Source organism: Ambystoma mexicanum, chromosome 7q (assembly GCF_040938575.1).
Source record: "Ambystoma mexicanum isolate Mex_15411 chromosome 7q, UKY_AmexF1_1, whole genome shotgun sequence".
Classification (NCBI taxonomy): Eukaryota; Metazoa; Chordata; class Amphibia; order Caudata; family Ambystomatidae; genus Ambystoma; species Ambystoma mexicanum.
Window position 1 is genome coordinate 526,128,967 of NC_090941.1, and position 22,166 is coordinate 526,151,132.

The window sequence follows — 22,166 nt, forward strand, 5'->3', positions numbered from 1 at the left end:
GTTTTTCTGGGCATTACTTTTGCTATCTACCGGTTTCTGCACCTCATAGATCCGGGTAGCCTGTTCAATGACCCAGTCTAAAGATCTTTTCTCGTGAAAATCCCTCACGAGCTGGGTCATGATATATTTGGGCAAGGCATGGAAAAACGTATTAATAAACTCCCTGCTGTCCGTGCGCACCCTTCTTGTGGTCTGTGCAAAAGCACGCTTTAACTACTGCACAAATTCTTGTGGGGCCTGATCCTCCCCACATTGCAAATTGTAGGCTGCCTTGCGAGCCTCTTGAGGATTTCTGTGAACAGAAAAATGTTTCAGGATGGCCGCCTTATATGTGGACCATCTTAAATGATTTTGGTCCTCCAGCCCCGCAAAGAAACTGGAGTATTCCGGGGAGAAGGTCCACTTTACATATTGAATGGTCCTTAAGCAAGGCCCTTTTTGCCTTATTGGCCTTTTTGGTTCGGGTAACCCTTGTCCATTCTTCCTCGGACTCAGAGGCACTGCTCCCAGAGGTTCCCGTCTGTTCTTCCAGGTTTTCCCGGATTCTGCGAGCCTGGGAATGGCTGGCAGAATGTGGGGACCTGGTCTCCTGTGTCCTGCGCAGTTCAGAGGGGTCTTCAGATTCCTTCTTGCTGCCAGGATTTGATGGGTACCCCCTCCACTGACCTAACTGGGCAGAGGTTTTCAGGATGCCCTTAATGGGCCTACTCTCCTGGGGTTCCCCATTGAACTGTACTGTACTTGGGTGCCCATACCCGGATGCCCACCCCTCCATTCCTGAGTGGTTCTGGCCTATGAGCCCCATACTCTTAGCTGGATAGTAATCTGCCATCCCTGTGGCCCTGTGCTCATGTGCGCCAGGGAACATGGGGGTGGCAGAGTCCAGGGACTGAGAGGTATGAGGGCCTCTGGTACTAGGGCTCCTGAGGTTATGCTCCGGAGTTTCCCTTTCCCAGCGAACCTCATCTCTATCCGCCCCTGCTCCCTGTTGCAATGCAAGAGCCTGCATTTGTGCCTTCAGTTCTTCAGTTAAGGCCTTACTGGACTCTATCAGTCTCTCCTGCATCGCTACCTGTTGTTGGAGCCTATCATCGTGTTCACAGAGGGCCTCGTTTTCCCTCTGTGCTTCCTGGTTGGTCCTGGAGAACTGGGCCAGTCTTTGCTGCAGGAGGGTTACCTCCTGAGCTGTGTCCCTATTGGCCTGCTCCTTTCTTGCTAGAGCATCCTCCACTCTCCTGGTGTGCTCTAACAAGTTCTGGTGTTCTTTTTGGAGATCACCCAGTCCCTGGTGGGCCAGGTGATTTTCTTCCATTTTTCTTTTTAAATGGCAGACTTCCTGGCCTAAGGCGTCTCTTTCCTGACTAAGAGCCTGCATTTGTGCCGCCAGGTCGTCCCTTTGCCGTTGAAGGGCACCAGCTTTTTGGCGCTCCTCATCAAACTCTGCCTGGGTATCCAGGTCTTTCAAGATCAGCTTGTTGCTCTCTACCTTCACTCTATCTAGATGACTTTGCAGGGTGGCTACCTGCTCCGTGCATGCCCTGTTAAAGTCTAATTGTTGCTCCAGCTTTTTCTGGCTCTGCAGTAAGGAGTCCAAACTGTCTTGGTGCTCCTTCTGCAGGGCCAGAAATCTGGTATCCTGTTCTGACTTTTCCTTTTGCAGCACATCCATATCCTCCTTCATTTTAGTGATGTACAGTCTGCTGTCATTTTCTGACTCCTGGCTCCTCTGCAGCCTCTGCTCAGAAGAGACCAGGTCAGATTGGACCTTCTGTAATGCCAGCAGTTGCCTACTCGCCAGATCTTGGCCTTCAGCACATTTGTCCTGCACGGCTCCCATATGTAAATATAAATACGCCGCTACCCTGGCAATCTTATTGTGTTCATCTTTGGCTTTAGGAGCCATATATAGTTCACTCAGGGCCACATGTAAGGGACCCTGATCTCTATATATATCTGACCCTGTTTCAGTGACCTGTTGTGTGATGGCCTGCAACCACGCATCCTGGCCCTGTTCGGTCCATTCACCTCTCACAAATAGCTTATGCAAGAGGTGCTCTCTGGCTATTTTCATGTCTACTAAGGTCGTCATTCTAGAGATTGGTCTCTGTCCTGACTTACAGAAGTTTGTATTTTATTTTTGCAGAACAGAACTTTTCTTGGAGTGTCCCTTTTGAGGAATGCTTCACAGCGTAATGCAGCGTGGTGATCCGACCGGATGTATGTATCCCGTCAGTTAGCACACTGTATTAAGCTGCACAAGTGGTAAATCTAACCCAACGTCTCGGCTCGAGCCCCCAATTTGTAAGAGGATTCAATTCAGCACTACAGCTAAGTTAACGCCTAGTCTAGAATACTGAATGAAAACCCTTATTGATATATCTTTAGGTCCAGTTCATGCGTTCTGGATGACTACCCCTATATAACACCCCTCTCTTGGAATCCCCCTGACCCCACTGAGCCAAGAAGTAGTTCTGTTTTGCAAGTTTAAAAGGTTTATTTGATGATTTAAACAATAGATATATATATGACACTTTATAATAAATTAATAATTGAATAGCACACTTAATCTGATATGATAAAGATCAACAACGGAGAATCTGGCACTAGCACACTTCTTTATAATTACTAAGGAGTTGAGATGAAATGGATAAGGTAGCACACTGGTAAATAGGTACAGAAGTATAATGTGGTAGAAAATGCTTTATAGAGTTCAGGTGGATGCAATATTCAATGAATGCAGTACAGAAAATACTCAATATGATTTCAACCAAACAATGTAATCACTTTTCTCTGGCAATCCACTCCCCCCCTCTTTATGCAATGCAAGGGAATGGGAGGAAAGCACGCAGTTCGCAAAAATGCAATCAATGTAATCAGTTCAACCCAGCAAGCTTACAGAAAACAGATAGGAGTTTTGAAAACACAGGCCCAAATGCTTTGATATGCGCTAGCAATGGATGAGAAATATGCTGGAAATGCTTTTTAATTCCCTTTCAGAGGTTCAGGGTGAGTGGTATCTAGTTAATATTAGTCCAGGCTCACACTAGCAATGATGCAGGGATAGTTAGCAGGTTAAACGAATTTCTGGCAAATGGAAGGCAAGCAGCAGCAGTTTTTACATGTGAAGAAATTGCAAATCGCGGTAAAATTCGCGGATGCGTGTTCCGCGATTGCGGTAAAACTATAAGGGGTAGGAATGCGGTTCTTGGTGCGATTCAAAGCTACGATTCTAAGCTATCAGAGGAAAGTTACTGCAAGTCTCTAGCCCAAACGGTTGCGGAGATATGACCGATTTACTAGAGGTCGTTTTTGGTTTTTGCAAATTTTAAAGTTCAAAAAGACAAGTGCAGCTTTACAAATGACAGGTGACAGTTAGGAGGCAGTTCTACTTAGATTAAATAGGTTGAATTATATTATTTTAATTAGGAGATTGGATCTGCACAGTTTTCTAGGTACTCACACTATATTCTTGAGTGAAATGGGCCTCGCCACGGATCTGGTCAGGGTTTTAGACTGGACTCTGGTCTGGTCTGGTCTGCACTTCACAGTGATCTGGGTCAGCTCTCTCTGCTGGTCTGGGTCTCTCTGGGTACAGCACTGCTTTCTCTCTGGTTCTCTTAGTTCTGGATAGATTGAAGTCTCTAGTTTGGCTTTCTGGAGGTTGATGGAGGTAAGTATGGATTTTTCCGGCAGAGCGTCCCGCTGCAGATGGATTTGGAAAGTCCCTATCTGTCCTGTCTGTCTGCTTTTATGTGTTTAGAATGTGGGTGTGTTCTAGCATCACTGACCCTACCTCTCTCTCAGCTTCTAATTGGTCAAACTTCCATGTATCATTTGATTGGGGAATGAACTGTGAGTCAGAGTGATGTAATTTTACAGCCTGCAGAAAGTCCACTCCTCCTGTCAACTTACACACAAATCTAGATTTGAAACAAATACATATTTGCAGAGGTACATATTGTTTTAAAATCATCTGCACCCATCATGCATTACAGGAGGTATACCCTGTTCAAACTCTGCTCTTCCTGGGAGCTTGCATTCAGAAATGGCACATATTTCACTTTTTAACTGATTTTGCAATTTCTGACATTGACCCAACTTTACATACATGTGTGCAGGGAGTAGGGACATTAACTGATGAAGTTTCAGATTTTTAACATGCATACATTTAGAGTAATATCCACTTTTCCGCTAAAACCCCCCTGAACATGCCACCGGGTCGAAAAACCTCTTAAAATGTGGGCAGAAAAATCACAAGAATTATGGTATCATTTATAAAATTTTCACATGTCCGCTCTATGAGTTATTCATCTTTTTAAAGTTATGTTCTGGCTCCAAAGGGGTGTGGTTTCCCAGGTCACATGGTATAGAAACCAGTCTTTCCAGTTTCTGCCAAGCCAGCTTGCTCTCACAGGCAGTGCTCCTCCCAGCTCTTGCCAAGAGGAAGCTACATTTTACGACTGCGGTAATAAAAACCTTTGCCTGAGTGAAGAGGGCTTTGTTCACTCTCTTGCAGAGCACAGATAATTCAATTATCAGATAGATGGCATATCCTTAGTGTGGGCAGCAAAAGGAAGGTTGGCCTGGGAACACAGTGGTGACTCAAATTTCCCTTCTGATGGGGGTAGTTGCCAGGCAGAATTCAGTTCCTTAAGCCAGGTTTCAGATAAAATGTCACTTTTTGTTCCCCAGTTTCTGCCTTCAAATAAAACTAAACATTTTCACATATGCAGCTAGAAGGCTGATTCTAAGTGCAAAACTATGGCATTTCAACAGTTACAAAGGCATGTGACACCAAACATAGGTCACTCATTTAATCTAAACATTTTCGATTTTAGTGTCTTTAAATCCAGTGCAACTTAAACTGCTGCAATCCACAGCTCAGCCAGTCTTGTTATAAACCTTGTCTTATGATCTTCATTTCCCAGATTTTGTAGGCACACAAAACTCCATTCTGCCAAATGTCTGCTGGTGTTCAGTAAATATTTTGCACATATTGCAATGTTTGAAATAGACACTTTGGCTTGCCTTCAGAGAAACACAGGGTGGTTTTAAACTGCCGGCTTTTGGATAGTGGTGAGTACTGGTACTGCACCCATTTTTGGGATTTAAGAAAATGAATTCCCCACAATTCTAGGTTGCATTTGGCAATCAGCATTGCCATTCCCAATGGTTTCAGACTACTGTGCGGGTAGTCCAATGGTGGTTTTAGGCAGTGTCCTTCTGTGCCCATAACATCGGCAAAAATGGGTGGCAGCCTATTCTTCCTGCATTTCCCTGTGCATTTTCTGGGAAGCTCTGGCCATCATTATGTTTTCATGTCAGTACTGCACAGTTTTGAGGTAGGGCTCGGATGCATGGGTAAATACATCCCACATGACATTTCTTCAACTGTGGGTCTCTCTTCCTCATCGCAGTACTATGGGCATTATGGGAATTGGATTCTAAAATGTTCTTGTTTGTTTTATAATAAGTGTACTTGATCTGATTGGCTAACTGAGAGTGTTCAAACTTATGGGGAGTTGGTAAAGGAGTTGATGGTTTACCCTTGGGTTTAGGACCTTGATATAAGTCAGAATCATAACAATGAGAAGTTGTGAGATTAACTTCCGGAACTCCCGATGTACCACTTTCATGCTGGTCACAAGCACTTCCATATTCTGTACTTTGGGTAGTTCTGGGAGAGGGAATCATCCATTGACAGCATGCCATTAGATATTCAAGAATTAGGGGAATTTTATCCTAAAAAGAGGGTGAGTACCGCATCTCACCTACTGGCATCACCACTTCCCCCTGACAACCGTCTCCTCCTATGTGATCCTCCCTCATGTTACCACCCCCTGGGTTAGGATCAGATAGCGGCTGCCTTTCGCTGGCCACATCGGAGGAGACTTTAGGCTGGGGTTTAGTGAGTTTAGTGATGTCTCTGTTGCATTTATCACAATAACCACTACAATAATTTCATGCCAAAGACAAAAATAGCTAAACTGGCTGCACCAAAATGCTAGTATAGCCATGCAATAACACATATCATGCTTGCTTTATTATATATGTCCAGTAAAATAAATACCATGTCAGAATAAAGAATGGATAGACTGGCTGCACCAAAATGTGAGTCTACTCAAGTAATAACACTTATCATGATTGCTTTAACATAAATACCCAGTAAAAAAATGTTATGTGAAAGATATAGTTAGCCAGGTAACCACACTTACCATGCTTGCTCTATCAAAGATGCCAAGTGAAAAAGGTCATGCTACGGTAAGAAATGTCTAGACCGGCTGCACCAAGACACAGTCTAGTCACATAATAAAACTTATCATGCATGCTTGATCAAAAAACCACAGTAAAAATTGATATGCCACAAAACATAATGGCTAGACTGGCTGCACTAAAATGCCAGTCTAGCCACGTAATAACACTCATACTTACTTTATCATAGATGCCAACTAAAAAACCTGCACATTCCCTCACCACTACCCTCTAACTCTCCCCACCAAAATCACTGCCTGGATCCAGCATACACAAGTGCATGCACACACATTTACAAGATATTCACATGCAGCATTCACTTGCTCATACACTCAGTCATTGCAAAAGCATACATGCATTCATACAAACACATGCACTTTAAAGTTATTCTTACCTTCTGTCACAGCCTGGTTGCTCCTCAATGCCAGCATTTTCCTGATGTACCACCCACACTGTCTGAATGTGCAGGAGCAACCCCTATGCACATTCAGAGGTGCAGTTAGCCAGCCTGCATTACCAATGGACTATGCAAGGATCAGGAGGCAAAATCTCCCCAGTCTTTGTCCACTGGGCATGCATGCTGGCGAAAAGGCACTGTCATAGGGAAACCACTTGTCTATATGACAGTTTAGGTTGTGTGTCATTCTTAATGGGTGATGGCATGGCAGGTCGTGGCCCCTTCATCCATTATGAATGAGCTGCCCCTGGATTATTCTGTGCAGAATGATGTTGTTTGTATACCTGGGAAGTGCCACAGGCAGAGAAAAATATCCTGGTAATGTGCTCACTTTGTGATGTGCAATCTGACAACTATATAAGAGTTTTGCAGAAAGGTCCTGGTTACCTTGCAATTAGACAAACATTTTTGACCCTTGTAGATAAAAAGGATCTCACGCAGATTGCTGTGTTTCATTGTGTGATTTTATTATCCATGTTATAGACACATGGTCTAGAGAGGATGGTCAGTCGACATGTGTTTCAACCCCAAAGGGTCTTTATCAAGGCAGGTGGGGTTAATCTATGGGAAGATTCCCAAATTGTTCAAGAAAGCCGCATGGCAATTTCTAAGATCCTCAATGGAAGTCCTAAGGCTGTTGTCTGGTAAAGCGGGTTCGCTCCATTTCAATAGAGTGCTGTTGCTACACCAGCATGGGACAGCCTTTCAAAAGCTCCAGGACGGGGGCGGGCCAATTTCCATTTCAATAGAGTGCTGTTGTACACAAGCCCCTCCCCCCTCACCGTTGACTTGACAGGGTGAGGGGCAAATTTTGTTTTGCCCCAGGCACTGCCAGGTCCAAGACCGGCTCAGCTTGCAGATATTGTCATTTGATGGGTCCAGTTTTCTTTCTGTGTAAGTCTAACCTGTAATTTATTGCTGGGGATGTTGAATATGCAATAACTGTTATTGTTGATTGTTTCTGCACTTAATGGCCAGGGCATTGTGGGTTTGCATGCAAGTCCTAAATGTTCAATTTTGGAATGCATATTGCAAAGTTTCAGTTTCTGAGATGACTAATGAGCTACAGTACTTGCCATTGACATTTTAAATCTCAGCCAACACGCGATGCACCTTTTGCCCAGATTTGGGACCTCTTGTGTCGGAGAGAGAATATTGGCTGATTTGATTTTGTTGCTATCACTGATATGCTGAAAGTGAAGAAAATGGCACCTATCCACCCTCTTCACAGTGTGGCAGGAATGCCAACAATTTTACATTTGAAACTTGTCTGTGATAGTGATTCAGCAGGAAATCCTTTTGCGTGAGTAATGGAAGTTGAACTCAGCTGTTTTCATTTGCCACGATAAAAGAAAATGCCTGTGAAGACATCCATACCAATTTGGACATTTTTTAACAGGATGTGAGATTGGCTGTTTCTGCATTGAGTCTTGTGTCAAGACTTCCGAAGCAGATCTGGGAGCAGTGTCGGCTGGTGACTTTGAAAGGTGGTGGGGTGTACATTTTGGGGGCTGAATTTACAAGTAAGCCTGACCCGAGAACATGTTAGAAACATAGTTTCCAAAAATGCATGTTTTATTCTTATTTGGGCTCAAATTAATCTGCTTCCTAATACTTGTTTTCAATTCAGAATGGGCTATCAGCTACAGCTATTTTTACTTTGTTTGTAAGGTTAGTTTAAAATGGTATGTGTACTCTGGTGCAAAAAAAGACACACTTTAGCATAATTCAACTCTCTAAAGCTGAGAAGATGGTCAAATGCCTAAATTACAGCTATGCCTGAAATGCCAGCTGAACTACAATGTGGCATGCCGGCCACATCATTTTCTCCCACTGTGCCCTGACATGACAGATGTCATCTGGGTCACAGCCGATTCAAGGGAACTAACCCAGGTGTCCCATCAGCGAGAACGTACACTGAAACTCAGACAGCCAGTGTGTTGTCTTGTCAGTTTGCATTTGTCTTTTCGTGCAATCTGTGCCAATGACAGACAGTAACAAAGCAATGAAACCCAGGTAGTAAGGGGCGTATCTTAACTTGTATCATAGTTGTTGAAAACAAAATGCATGTTTTGTTCTGTTCTTCCTTGAGCATGCTCTGAAAAAAAAGCTGAACGAATAGGTACGTGAAACCCGCTTACCTGTGGCATCCCCACCGCCGCACCTTATAGCATTGATCACTCCTCTGAACTCTACTAGTCTCTTTCCGGAGATCCCGCCCTTTATTCCCCTTCCCCCAGAAGCCATTCCCTGTAGTTCTGAACCCTGTTACTTCCGGAGCGTGTCTCCTATGTGAGCCATTTTTTCAAAGCTTAGCTCATGCTTTATAAATCCTACATGTATGTACGTGCATACCTCAACAAGCTGAAAATCTCCAGGCAAGGCACCCCCCCACCCCCACAAAAAGCAAAGGTACTCAATATCTGACTCAGCTTCACACAGCATGCAGTTGCATTCCGCCCCCTCTGCGCTAGTGCCACTCTCTTGCAAGCACCGTCCACCCTTGAGCACACAGCCTTACTCAGCGGCCACCCTACCACTATGTGAAGGCAAGTGAAGATATTTTAGCTGGAGGTCCACCCTTTGATCTCCCCTCCCTTTACTTGAACGCATCATGATGTGGCTTGTTAAAAAAATAAAAAGTCAGACGGCCAACCTATTGCGGTACTGAAGTGTGAGGCGCCACAAAACGAATCAGCTTAAAACGTTGTGCATTCGTGTGTCACACAGGAGGTTTCGTTTTGGAAGATGCAGTACATAAATAATCGACCCCCCTTGTGGAAAACAACCAGAGTGATGCCCCCCCCCACCCCCCCCCCCCGGGAGAGGTGTGACTTTAGAAAACTGTGGTCTAAGAGGAGAATTATTGAGGGTGCGCAAAATATTGTTCATCTGGAAAATGATGTCCTGATACCACACTACAGTATGTCACATGTTTAACCAACATACATGTTTAAGTGCATGACCAATGTGCAGTGACATGGCAAAACCAGTTCATAAGGCGTATGCAGGAACAGTGCTCTTCATTGAAGTGGCTTGAAAACTTGCTGCACCGCACTCATGAGAATGTGAAAAAGAACATATCCACTTCCATGCAGTTAACGTGTCACTTCTGCATGAAGTCATGCTGGTATGCAAAAGTGTTGACCATATGCCTGCGGGCACTCAGTTGATCAATGCTGGCTATTGGGATGGATTTTCCTGGATCCTGCAAAGCATTTCTCCCGGGATCTTGTTAGTCCGTTTGCAGCCTTCATATATTTTAATGTTTCAGTCTGATGCGCCGCGCTACCAACACTGGCATTCAAACTAATATCGTTGAGACACCCACATGACCACTTCCGGGGGTGATCAGGAACTGGTAAGCAGAACTTTTTAGTTTTAAAACGTGTGCACCTTTTGGACTGTGTTTGCAACATGTAAGGTAGATCCTTTGCAAGGAGTTGCATGTGTGCAAAATGAAGGTAGCCAACAATTGCATTTCTTCGTTTTATTGCGTGTATCTTTTTTAAAATCCCTTATATTCTCTGAGGACTGTCGTGAATGAAAGTAGTGACACCTCAATGGCGACAACAAGAGGCAGACGGTAGAACAGCACAGAAATAATGCAAAACAGTGCACAGCTAACTGGGTAATGGTGCACATTGCATCCACTGTACTTGGTAATCGCATGTAAGGATATTTATGGAAATAACTCAACTCATCCACACATCTCTTGTCTCACAGTCGTCCCCTACTTGGCTTCTGCAGCCTCATAGCACATATGTTCAATATTATTGCTGTCCACATGTGCAGGTACGTGGGTGGCCACAAGCAGAGGTATGTTGTGTGGAGCGACCACGTTGTGAAGGATACAATGCAAGGCAACAATGTGGCCCACCTCATGGCTGTAGAGAGAACGGGGATCTCTGAAAGGCAAACACTTGTATCTACTTTGTACAGAAGCCCAAATCAATACTACACTCACAGGCTAATTAATAAAGGCCTTTCCGGTTAGGCAGGGCCTTTTCTATTTGGCCTGTAAGTGAACTGCGGAAGCCCATACATTAAATGTTAAAACTTACCTGAAGAGCACCGTGTGCGCCACAGACGAGACCCTTCCGATGATGTAGGACTCCTGGCCTGCATTTTCTTTGCAGTCAGGCTGACGCAGGGGTGTGTTCCTCACCATTGGTAATGGGAAACCAAACCAAACCGAGGCTGGATTCACTTCGTTTGACAAGTTCCCGTGCATTGGTTGGATCCCAAGTCTCGTTCTCTTGTGACGAGAGCTGAGGGAGGAGGGTCAAGGCTCAGAGGGATGAGACTGCGACCTGACCCCTCCCTCAGCTGCCCGCCCCTATACTGTCGCTTGCACAGATTGGGTTAGGGTCTGCAATTCTGACCCCGCCCCAGCCTGTATGAGGGACAGTAGAGGGGGAGCATGCCTGGGGGAGTTTCTTTCTTAACACCGCCAGGCATCCTTTAGAGCCGCACTTAAACGCCATTCCATTGTTGCCCAAAACTGCTCTGCGCATGAGCAGTGGGGATGGTTCGTTACAGCGCTCCCCACTGCACATTCAGTTCAGCCACAGTGTCCAGGAGTAACAAGCTATTCCTGTTACTCATGGACATGGTGAGGGATGGGGCACCGCCCTTTATGCCCCTATGGGACAGCCGCCCCTGTCTGGGAGTTTCCTGGGTCAGTCCTGGTCTTCAGGACATGAAAGCTTCCTATGCAGGTGCCGGGAGCTTTTCTTTTATATAGCTGAGCTGGCACGATGGTGGAACCATCCTCACATTTTTCTTGAGGGGTGGCTGGGTGACAGTTTTGAAATGTTTATTTTATTCATTGAATATTCATAAGGCGCACTATACAACAAACTGTGTTGCATCATCATAGGATATTGTTAACACCTGGGTGGGCATTTGTCCTCTGCCAGTGTATGTTTGCTGCTGTTGTCATGTTTTCAATGTTTACATGTTAATAGTCTGCCCTCCCAGGTGACAAGTCTGACAGAATTTTGGTAGTACCCATTCCCCATTGGAGCTATGGATTTAGCACTTGGACATCAAGGCAAAGTGCTGACTTCTTCCTGCGACCTTCTCAAAGTCGGAGGATTACGTCCTCCCAATGCAGTGGCAGGTGCCACCCGGGGGCATGCCAATTTTTGTTTCGCCTGGGACACTGCCAGAGCTAAGGCCATCCCTGCCTCCATTGAATGTAGGCTAGTCCATCCACATAATAACACTTGTCTTTGCTTTATACTTGATTCACAGTTTAGTTGCATCAATCGAAAAGCACACATGGCAAGTGTTATTGCCATAGATGCCACATTTTCACAGTGTGCTCTAGGGTCACATATGTGCTGGCCACATTCCCATGACCAAAACTGTGCATACTTTCTGTATTTCTGCCCACCTCACTAAAAAGACAAAATGCACTGTGAATCCACGACATTGTGGACAATTCTATTAGAATTAGAATCAAGTGAAGTTCCCTTTTATTTAGAGTTTTTTAATAGTGTTTAATAGCATAGATAAGTGTATTTGCCCAAATAGATGTGAGAAGTAGATGTAATTTGTGATTATTTTGAAAGACCAGCATGACACTTTATTTGCATCACTCACCTAAAGTGTGCACTGCATTGTACTTTTGAGTTACCCTTTAGTAGGTAATTAGAAGTGATGGGATTGCACTGGAGTGCCTTCTGATTGTGGGCACACATTTCCCAGGAATGTGTGTTTATTAGCAGTGACTTCCCTGACAAATTGAAACATCAGTAAAGAATGTATGTGGTGATTGGGCAAACACAACTATTTGGACTTACAATTAACTCAATTGTAAACACTTTCAGAATGTTGCATTTCTTTGTAACCCAGGCTCACCAATAACTTGTGTGTCTGACTCCAAAGCCCTTAATTATTTGGGAGATGTGACAGCAAGCCTATACACTTCTGGGGTATAAAATCTGCCCCAAGTTCTGTAGATCACAGCAGGTCAGAGGTCTCTCAGCGGCACAAGCAGACCTCAGTGAAGCCATTGTAGGAAATGAAAGGCTCGCTTTTCGTGTAAATGGATAATCATTTTAGTAAGTGATGACCGTTTTTCTCAGCCTGACATGATCACAAGTTTTCAGACACTTTGTTGCTGGTTAAACCCATGAGTCGTGGTTCAGTTGACAGCTCTGGTTATTACCTGGCTAGACTGACCTACATTGAATGTAGGCCATTCTGTCCACATCATAACAGTGGGCTTTGCTTTACACTTGATGGACAGTTACTGCGCATCTTAACTGTGCATGAAGGGTAAAGCAAATATGACCAGTGTTGCCATTGGCCTACATTCACTGTACCAGAGTTGTGGACCTAATCTAAAAAGCCATAGGTGAGGGTTGCACACCCTTGGTCTAGGCAAACCAGCTAGAATACATTAATAAGGATTGTCTATGTAACCGTTATGAATTTACTGTAGTTAAAAAAAGAACAAATGACATCCAGAATTGTTGTTCAGGCAAGACCAAGCTATATTTGCTTTCAAATGACAATTTTGAGTGGCCTCTGCCAAAATACTATATTGCCAATGCATTTTGAACAATGTCCATCATTAGGGCTAAGAGCTTGCTGGGCTGACCCACTGGACTGCATTTGCGAGCACTTCCACGTGGGATTGAGTTTTACAGCTCAGTGTCCTGGTTCCTGAAGCCCCGTTCAGCGTGCTGGCGCTGCCCACCTGGAAGTGCTTGCAAGTGCAATTCGACAGTTCAGTGGGTCAGGATTGGAAAGCCCAAAAATTAAACAAAAGCAGAATTTGCTAGTGGTCTAGAGCCAACAGCTGTTCCCCTGGAGTCTCCATGGGCCCCAGAGACCAATAGCTGGCCTTGAGGCACAGCCCGGTTGAGAGAACAACAAAGAGAAAGCAGAGTCTCTGGTGTTCTCAAACAAGACTGTAACTTAAAGATGAGAGGTGGGGAACAGCATACCATTGACTGGCCTCAGGCATGGGCCTTAATGATGATGGCCTGAAAATCAACCCACCATGGGATATGGGTAAAGAAAAGACTGTCATTGACCACAGTCTGATCACGACCCCGGAGGACCAGCTGCTTCCAAATGATTGGCAATGCATTGATGTGGCTCAGGACCTAGACCCTGAAAGCCAAAGGATGTGTACCTTGACCTCCAGAACTGAGGTCCACAATACTTAAGGGAGTCAGTGAAAATCCAGTCTGTCATAGAGACATTTAAACACCAGATTGAAGAAATGAATATCACACTATTCCAATATTTTGCACAAAGTAATGCAATGAGAAAACCCAAAGGTCTTCTGTTTGCATCTTCCTATTTCCCTCTTGAATGTAAATTTGTAGCTATTCTCAAAAATATTCAAGCGCCATCATACTAAAGTCATTCTTTCATGTACAGCTGAAGAGAAGCAGAGATTTGTAAAAGTACAGCCGCCTGTGCTGAATCGATTATCATCAGTAATCCTGGGATCTGGGTTGAACTTTGTGTGTTTTGAAGCAGCTTGTACAGATAAGAAGACATTTCTCAAACGGAAAGTTTACAATATAATTTATGGACAGAAATACACCACATACCCCATCATACAAGCCCTAGGAAGTGGTTGAGGCTTTATCATATATCATGTATAATTTAGGGGCGTCGTAACGCAACATTAGACGGTGAGGGTGACGAGAGTGAGTAACCAATAGACTATTAGGGAAATGGGTCTTGGAATATCGCTTTCTTGACACCTGGCCAAAAATGTTATCAAGCCAGACTTATTTCAGCACCAATTAATGGGTTAAATATCTGGTGTATGAGTAAGGCGTCATCTGTAAATCTGGGGGAAAACAAGGTCGATGGTGGGTTGGGATAAAAGCCTGCTTACGCAAAGGAAAAGAGGGTTTCCTTCTGAATATTAGGGGCTGGATCAAAACAACTATTTTTGGTAGTGCTCATTTTTTGGGATGTTTGTGAATTAGAGCCAGTGCAAACTACACCATATCAAATAGGGTGCATGTTTCACTGCTCGTATTTTACACAGATTTACTTTTGCAGAGTATATTTTATATCAGATACAGAAAAGCGTCCAATCACCCCAAAACGGGGTCACTTGTGGCACAGGAGCTTACACTGCAGACCTCTCCTCTGACCCAAAGCCTGAGGAAGCCTTTTCCTTCTTTCAATCTACTTATTTAGGCCATTCTTTCAGTCTCAAAGAAAGAAAAAAAGACGAAGAGAAAGAGAAGAGATGGAGAGAAAGAAAGGCGAGAAGATGAAAGCAGATGGAGTCCAAGGTACATGGAAGGAAAGGGAACATGGAAACAATGATATACGGAAGGGAAATGAAAGGAAATGAAGGGAAAGGAAAGGAAACGAAAGGAAAGGAAAGGAAAGGAAAGGAAAGGAAAGGCTGACTAAGTCTGTGGTGCAGGTACTGTGCATACAAAATAATAATATTGTTTGGACCATGTTAAAAGATGTTTATCACCATTTGCAGTGCACAATTCGCACTGGAAATATTTTGTACGGGCAAAAAATGTATGCTATCCTGAATGGTGTTTATTGATAGAAAAAGAAAATGTGCTAAGTAGCACTGTGACTTGTACAGTTTTTGTCTTCCGGCCACAGGTGGCGCTCCACTTTGGTTTGAGTGGGGTAAAGTTGGCCCGGGTTTGTTTAAATTCTACTGCTGACCCTTCAAGATATACTCGAGGGTGTCTTTTTCAAATGTGTGTGGCCGGGTGAGGTTTTGCTTTTCTGTTCAGAGCCTATTGGCCCAATGGCAGTTCAATGCTACATTGGGTTGTGGAGATACATTCTTCAGTCCTCTCCCCAAATTGCAGGCTACACTTGCTTCCCCACAGGCATCATCCTATTGGGTTAGGGTGCGCCCTCATTACCCTGACGACATTAGGCTGCTGGGCATCAGTGTATGAAACTTGCAAATGGAGGTGCCTCACATCCAGTAGGGACTAAGAGGCTTTAAACAAGGTGCATCGCAAAGCAAACATTCTGCCCATGCCGGTGTCCAAAGTACCATCTCACTTGTGATGGCATGGCTTCTGGAACTCTCAGATGTAATCCCATGCCAAATGATGCTGTCAGTAGTGCTCTGGAACATGGCACTACATTACAACATCTTCCCCCAGTAACACAATGGCAGACTGAAGTTTTGAGTGTGGTGTAATGAGGAGGGGAAGACAAGGAATCAGCGACACACAGATTGGTTGCTGCAAGATGGTTGGATTCCCATCCCTCTCGTTTCCGCACCACTCGGAACGGGTGTCCGGGTTTCCTTGCGTGGGAGTTATGGTCTTGCTTGGGTATCCAGCACTGTGAAGCACTACCACTGGTACTACCACCTTGGCACACCTTCACCACCTCACTGCAGGACCACTGTTTCCTATTCTCCAGTATCACCGCTATCCTTCCTTTGAAGATGACCTGGAACAATAGCCTGAACTTAGGAAACCCCTTGGGACAAATCGGGGAGCCTTTGTACTCACTGAAAAAACATGTGAAACATCAAGCTCCCTGGTGGCATTTGGCATCCATGGCCCTAGATCTTTTTCATGTTCAGTCTGGCTTCATCACAACTGACCACTCAGGATAGATTCAAATGATGTGCAGACGTGCCTACCCTCATCATCGAAAGGCCTTCACCAGATAACTCTGTCTTTATTTCTACTGTCTTGCCCACTGCTTTATTGGTTTCTTGAAAACCCCAGCAAAATGAGTTCCGGTACTTCAATGTAACAGCCTTTGTACAGTCCTACAAACCTGTCTGCAAAATATAATGGGCATTCCAGCATGCTTACCACTTTTTGATGGTGTACCATACACTTCAGAGTTCATCTGCAGAGTGTAAACTGTCCCACCCACCCTGGTACAAATTCTGTAATTGAGCACCCAGTGGGAGTGTACACCTGGAGGTACAATACCTGGCCCAACACTCAGTCCGCACGTCTGGTGGGCACGGTAAATTATGCCATCCTGGTGCAAAAGCCCATCTCTGTCAGAGCGCAAGCCTCGTCCAAGAGCAGCCTATGGTGGACTTTATGGATCCAAGAGACAAACACTGGGCCTCATTACGAGTTTGTAGGTAGCATGCCCTTAATAAGGGCATGGCGACCTCCAAACTCGGGTCCGGGTCCTGGTTCCCTGAATGGGGAAATACCGGGCCATTCCGACCTTGGAGGGCCGGGTATTTCCCCATTCAGGGAACCCGGACCCGGTCCATCCCCATTCCCATTTGAGCCCCCAGAGGGCTCAATGAGAATGGGGAGCATGCTAACAACGGGCCAGTTAATGACGGGCCCGTTGTTAGCATGCTGGGCCACTCACGGGACCTGCTAAGGATGTCTGGTAAAACCAGGGGTCCTGAGCGGGTCCCGCGAGCGGACCTCGTAATGAGGCGGTAAGGGGTTAATGGCTCCGGCACCTTTACCTGCGCCGTTAACCCCTTACTGCCTTCCTCGTAATGAGGCCCACTGTGTCTCTTTACTCAGCCATGACCTGGAGAACTGGCAAAGTTGATGTATTTCATCTCACTGAAAACTGACACACATGAGTAACCACAGCATCAGTCCAATGCATTGAATCCTTCTTAGCCCGCTCTTAGGGGCTGCTTCTGCCTGGCATATGTGTTGTACCCTCAATCACTGGGGCATGCATCAGCAGCTCATTTGAGATGTTCTCACTTCCTGTTTGGTCTCTGTTTGTGACCAATATCCTGACAACATATGATAGTACGGGTTAGTTTATCCTGCATGCCCTTCATTGTCTGGACGTTGGCCAGGTCCCCTCCAAGCTCAGCTCTGTCTCAGGGTTTAATTGCTAAAAAAGCGATCATCCTCACTAGAGCATTTTTTCCGTCTGCATTATCTGCCTAGAATTGCGTGAATGTTTATCCCTATTTAATACTGGTTGGATGAACGAAGGCACCCTGGAATCAAGGAGGATCAAGCTTGATCCCGCCCACCTGAGGGCCTTTACCAAGCATAAATGCCTCATATTGTACCCTTTCTAGTGCAAATGGAGCATGGGACTATTAGAAGTTGTTTCCTGCACTGTCTCTGGAGACCTTTAAGGGTGAAAAGGGGAGTGGTAGCATCCGGTTTCCAGGAAAGGATAGGTTATGCTATCTGGAGAGATTTATGCCAACAAATCCTCTGGCCAAGAGCAGTTTCTCCCATATGCCAAGCGATTCTGAAGGGCATGTCCCTAGTTTGGAAAGTCCTTTGAAAGCACATAAGAATTATTCAATGTTTGTTCTAGAAAATGTGCGCATAGGCACAAATGTTGCCAAGCTTTTACCAGGTCCAGACCTCCCTATAGGACATTGCTGGAGGCACATCCAAATAGAGAAAGGTGGGCCAGATGTGTGGGCTACAGTGTGCTAATTTTATGAGTTAGTATATAGTACAGTTTTTATTTTGTCTAATGTTACTGACCAAGTGTGCTTCTACATTAACTATTTTGGACACTGTTTATACGAAATATATGCCCCTCTAGCCATACTCCAACAGTTTGTCATGAACAATAACACATTCGGATTTTCCCATGTGAGGCATTTGATGGTGCTGTGGGCGTTTTTGTTGTCCCGGTTAGATCCTGACTCATGGGGTCAAGGGGTACCTAGGAATGGGGCAGCCATGGATCATGCACCACAGAGTTAGTGGCCCTTCACTCTCTCTCTCCTTTATGACCACGGAACTGTTCCTGAATTGTTCCCTGTCACAAGACTCCCCCACCTGCAGAAGAGCAGATGATGGTGACAGGAAGAAAAGTGTTTCCTATTCTCCTGGTCTCTTGAGGAAGTTTGTTCTAAAAAAGAGACCGACCATTCAAGGATGCCCTCTCCACGGTTGGGTTCTTCATGTTCGAATAATTAATTAGTTTGATTAAGTCTAATCATATTAACATGAAGGCCAAAACACTGAACAAATAAATAATCACAATAAACTCAGGCACCTCATGGATATAATATGTGTTGCCCGTAGGGATTCTGTGCTTCTACCTAATTTGCAATTGTGGTGTGATGGGTGTAGTAGCAAAGAACTAGGTTAGAACTTCAGGTTGTCTTTATTTGGCCAAGTTGTTGGATGTCCAGTGCATTCCTACCAAAACACCACATGCTTTGCTTCTTCAGATGCCAAACCATGGAAATTAATACTGTAAGATAAACATTATGCCGACCAGGACAGGACAGTCCATCTAACAAATCAATTAGTCATTTGATGGCAGCATACTTTGATACAAAATGTTTGTTGAAGAATGCCAATTTGTATTGGAATTTAGAATATAGGTTCAATTGCAGAGGATCGTGAGTTGACTATGTGTACTTTATCAAGCCAGTGAACTGTTGTCTGTTTCAGTTCTGAGCCGCATGACATTAAAGGAGGTGACCCATTTAACTTGGAGGAAAGCTCACCATTGGTTAAGCCAAGCCACAGCCATAACCACATTAAAAGTAACCCTGAAAGAAATGCCATGCAAAAGCATGAACCCATAGCATAGTATTTTACTCTTGGAGTACAAGTGTAAGGTCTATGCAACTCATAGTGCAGTTACCACACCAGTTACAGTAGGTGGGAATTTGTTATCTTCAATTGTAAGGACAGTGTGCAAAGAGAATTTTAGTTCAAAATGGCTCCTGCCAAAGCCGGGCTACCAAATTAATTAGAGCAAAAGGAACTTTTAGGTGTATCCCTCGTTTCTGGCCCTGGTTCAGGTAAAGGTGTACACCGCCCTCGCCTCAGGCAAGGAACAGTTGCCAAGAGAACCACCACCCGAACCCCAGAGACCTGTTGGATACAGATGGTTGCTGCACCTGCAAAATAAAAGTGTTGTTACCAGTGGATGTGCTACACCCTGAGTTCTTAGCTAACTAAATGGACATAGACACACAGAGTGGATTTTATAGGATCCTAACGGGGAACCCCTGTTATAAACACGTATTCTTTTTTTAAAAAGTCCTATCCCCATCCTAACAGTCCCCGGGCATGAGCACCAGCTAAATGAGGCTCTGCTACGCCAACCAACCCTTCCTTGGAGGGTCTCAGGTGCCCCTATGGTGAGTCTGAAGCAACAGAACAAGTCCCTAACTTCAGGTACCACCCACATGGAGTGCGAGGCCAGAAGATGGCTGCTATGGATGATCCTATCTCCGTAGGCAGCCGGAGGCAGGCTGCAACATCCTACTGCTACCTCAGGCCAGGGTTACTCCCCTCTACCCTCGTTTTCTATAACAATAGCCTCCTACACCTACTACACCTTTAACCTAAATAATAGTCCCTTTCTATATACTCTCCACTCTAATCCCCTAAATAACATCTACTACTTAAATATATATACAATTAAATATTCATACATATGTACACAGACATATAACGTGTACAACATACAATACACTATGGGTCTCATTACACGGTATGTGGTAAGGGTTTACCGGTACCGGTAAGGGCACCGGTACCGGTAAACCCTTACCTCCTTACCACGAGGTCCCTTTGCCGGACCCGACCTCAACGGCTGGTTTTACCAGCCGTTAAGGGACGGGCCCGCAAAGGGACCTTGGTGCTGATTACGGTACCGCAATTTGCGGTACCGTAATTACCTCCTTCCCCATTCCCATTGAGCCCTATGGGGGAAAAAATGGGAATGGGGAAGTGCTTTGGTGAATGGGGAATTACCGGCCCGCTCACCTTGGAGTAGGTCGGTAATTCCGCCATCCACCAAGGCGGACACAGTAAAATACCAGCGGCAACCATGACGTTAACAGCGCCATGGTTACTGCATACCGTGTAATAAGACCCTATGTCCCTATAGGGGTGACTGATGCATTCAGTCACCCTCTTCACAGTACATTCAATGGGTCTGTCCTGGTAGGGATTCTGTCCCCTTCTCTGATTGTCAGTGTGGGACCGATCCCCTGTTGATGTATGGGGCCTGGGCCCACGTCATCCTGCTTCCAAGTGTCACCTTCCAACATGTGGGTGCATCCGTCTCACTGCGCATGGCCCACACCTTCAAAATTGTACATCAGTGACCTTCCTGCACGAGTGGGGGCTCACCCGAGTCACTGATGCTCCCATGGTCCTTTTCAAGCTTCTGGGAGTCCCCATCAGCCAAGGGGGCAACCCACAATCCTGTCCATGCCTGTGGCCACCTTTTGACTCTTCTGGGCGGCCCTGTTGGTGTGGGGGCCAACCACATCACCAATGCACCCGCTGCACCATTTTTGCTTCAGGTGGTGTTCCCTGTGCTGTGGGGATGCTGCTGCACTTACCACTGTACCCCAGGTGCCATCTTGGAATCAGGCGGCATCCCAGTTTCCATGAGAATGCCACAGTGGTCACCAACACACGCCTGCAGCCTTCTCCTTCTTCTGGCCCGCCATCTCTGCAGTGTGTCATAGAGAAGTAGGGATGGGCCATCAGATCTTCACCTGGGCTGCTCTGCCATGACAGCCCAGAACTTTTCTTCACCGGCTGCTTGACGTATCAGCAGCCCAAGACTTCCTATGGCCCGCCCCTCACCCGAGCTGGCCGGCCGACTGGGGCACGGCCAGGCAGGCTCATGTGGCTCAGAATGGCTATTCTTTCATTGGCCTAGGCCGCCCCACACACATGTCTGGCCACCGGGTGGCCTGACACCCGTCACAACCCTGTGGGCAGACATTCTGCCCTTGCCCAGCAGCTCAGCCCCATGGTTCTCTCTGTGGGGGACTCCAACACACACGGCCAGTGCCCAGTCACCTGTGTGGCCGCTCGAGGCAGTGGCCACCCCAGGGAAGGTTTTTTTTTTCTTTCTCTTTGTCCTCTCTTTCACTCTTCTCCTGTTCTTGTCTTTTCTTCTTTTTACTTTCTCTTAACTGTCACTTTTATTAAAATCCTCTTTTAAATGTTCTTCCCCCTACCCAGCCCATTCCTGGGCAGGGAAGTTCTGTTCCTTTGTTCTTTAATTTTCTTTTTCTTAACAGTCCATCCAACCCCATGGTGGGCTGGATGGTTAAACCCAAAACAGAAACGCATAAGCCATACACACACGCACAAACACTAAATAAAATACTTTTATCAATACTGGTGACTCTGTCTTTATTTCTACGGCCCCTTAGTGGACGAACATGTAGCCCCTACCAGCTGGGCCCCGAGCCACATTACAAGTTTGGTGGAATTTAGATGGTAAATCCACTGAAATACCACCAAACTCAATTACCGCTACTGCCACTTGCTGCCTTGGTGTTACCACGGGATTACAAGTGGGAGAGTTGTTCCCTATTAATAGGGATTTGGAGGAATTACTGCACCTTCACTCAAAACGTACGATATGCCAACATAAAAAAGTGTCAGTAACCGAACAGCATTTTAGGTATTGTTCCAATCGCCAGGAACTGTGCATTCTGGGAGGGGTTAATGCAATGATCGTATTGTCATGTACTCACAATGTTAACAATAAAATCTAAGAAAAA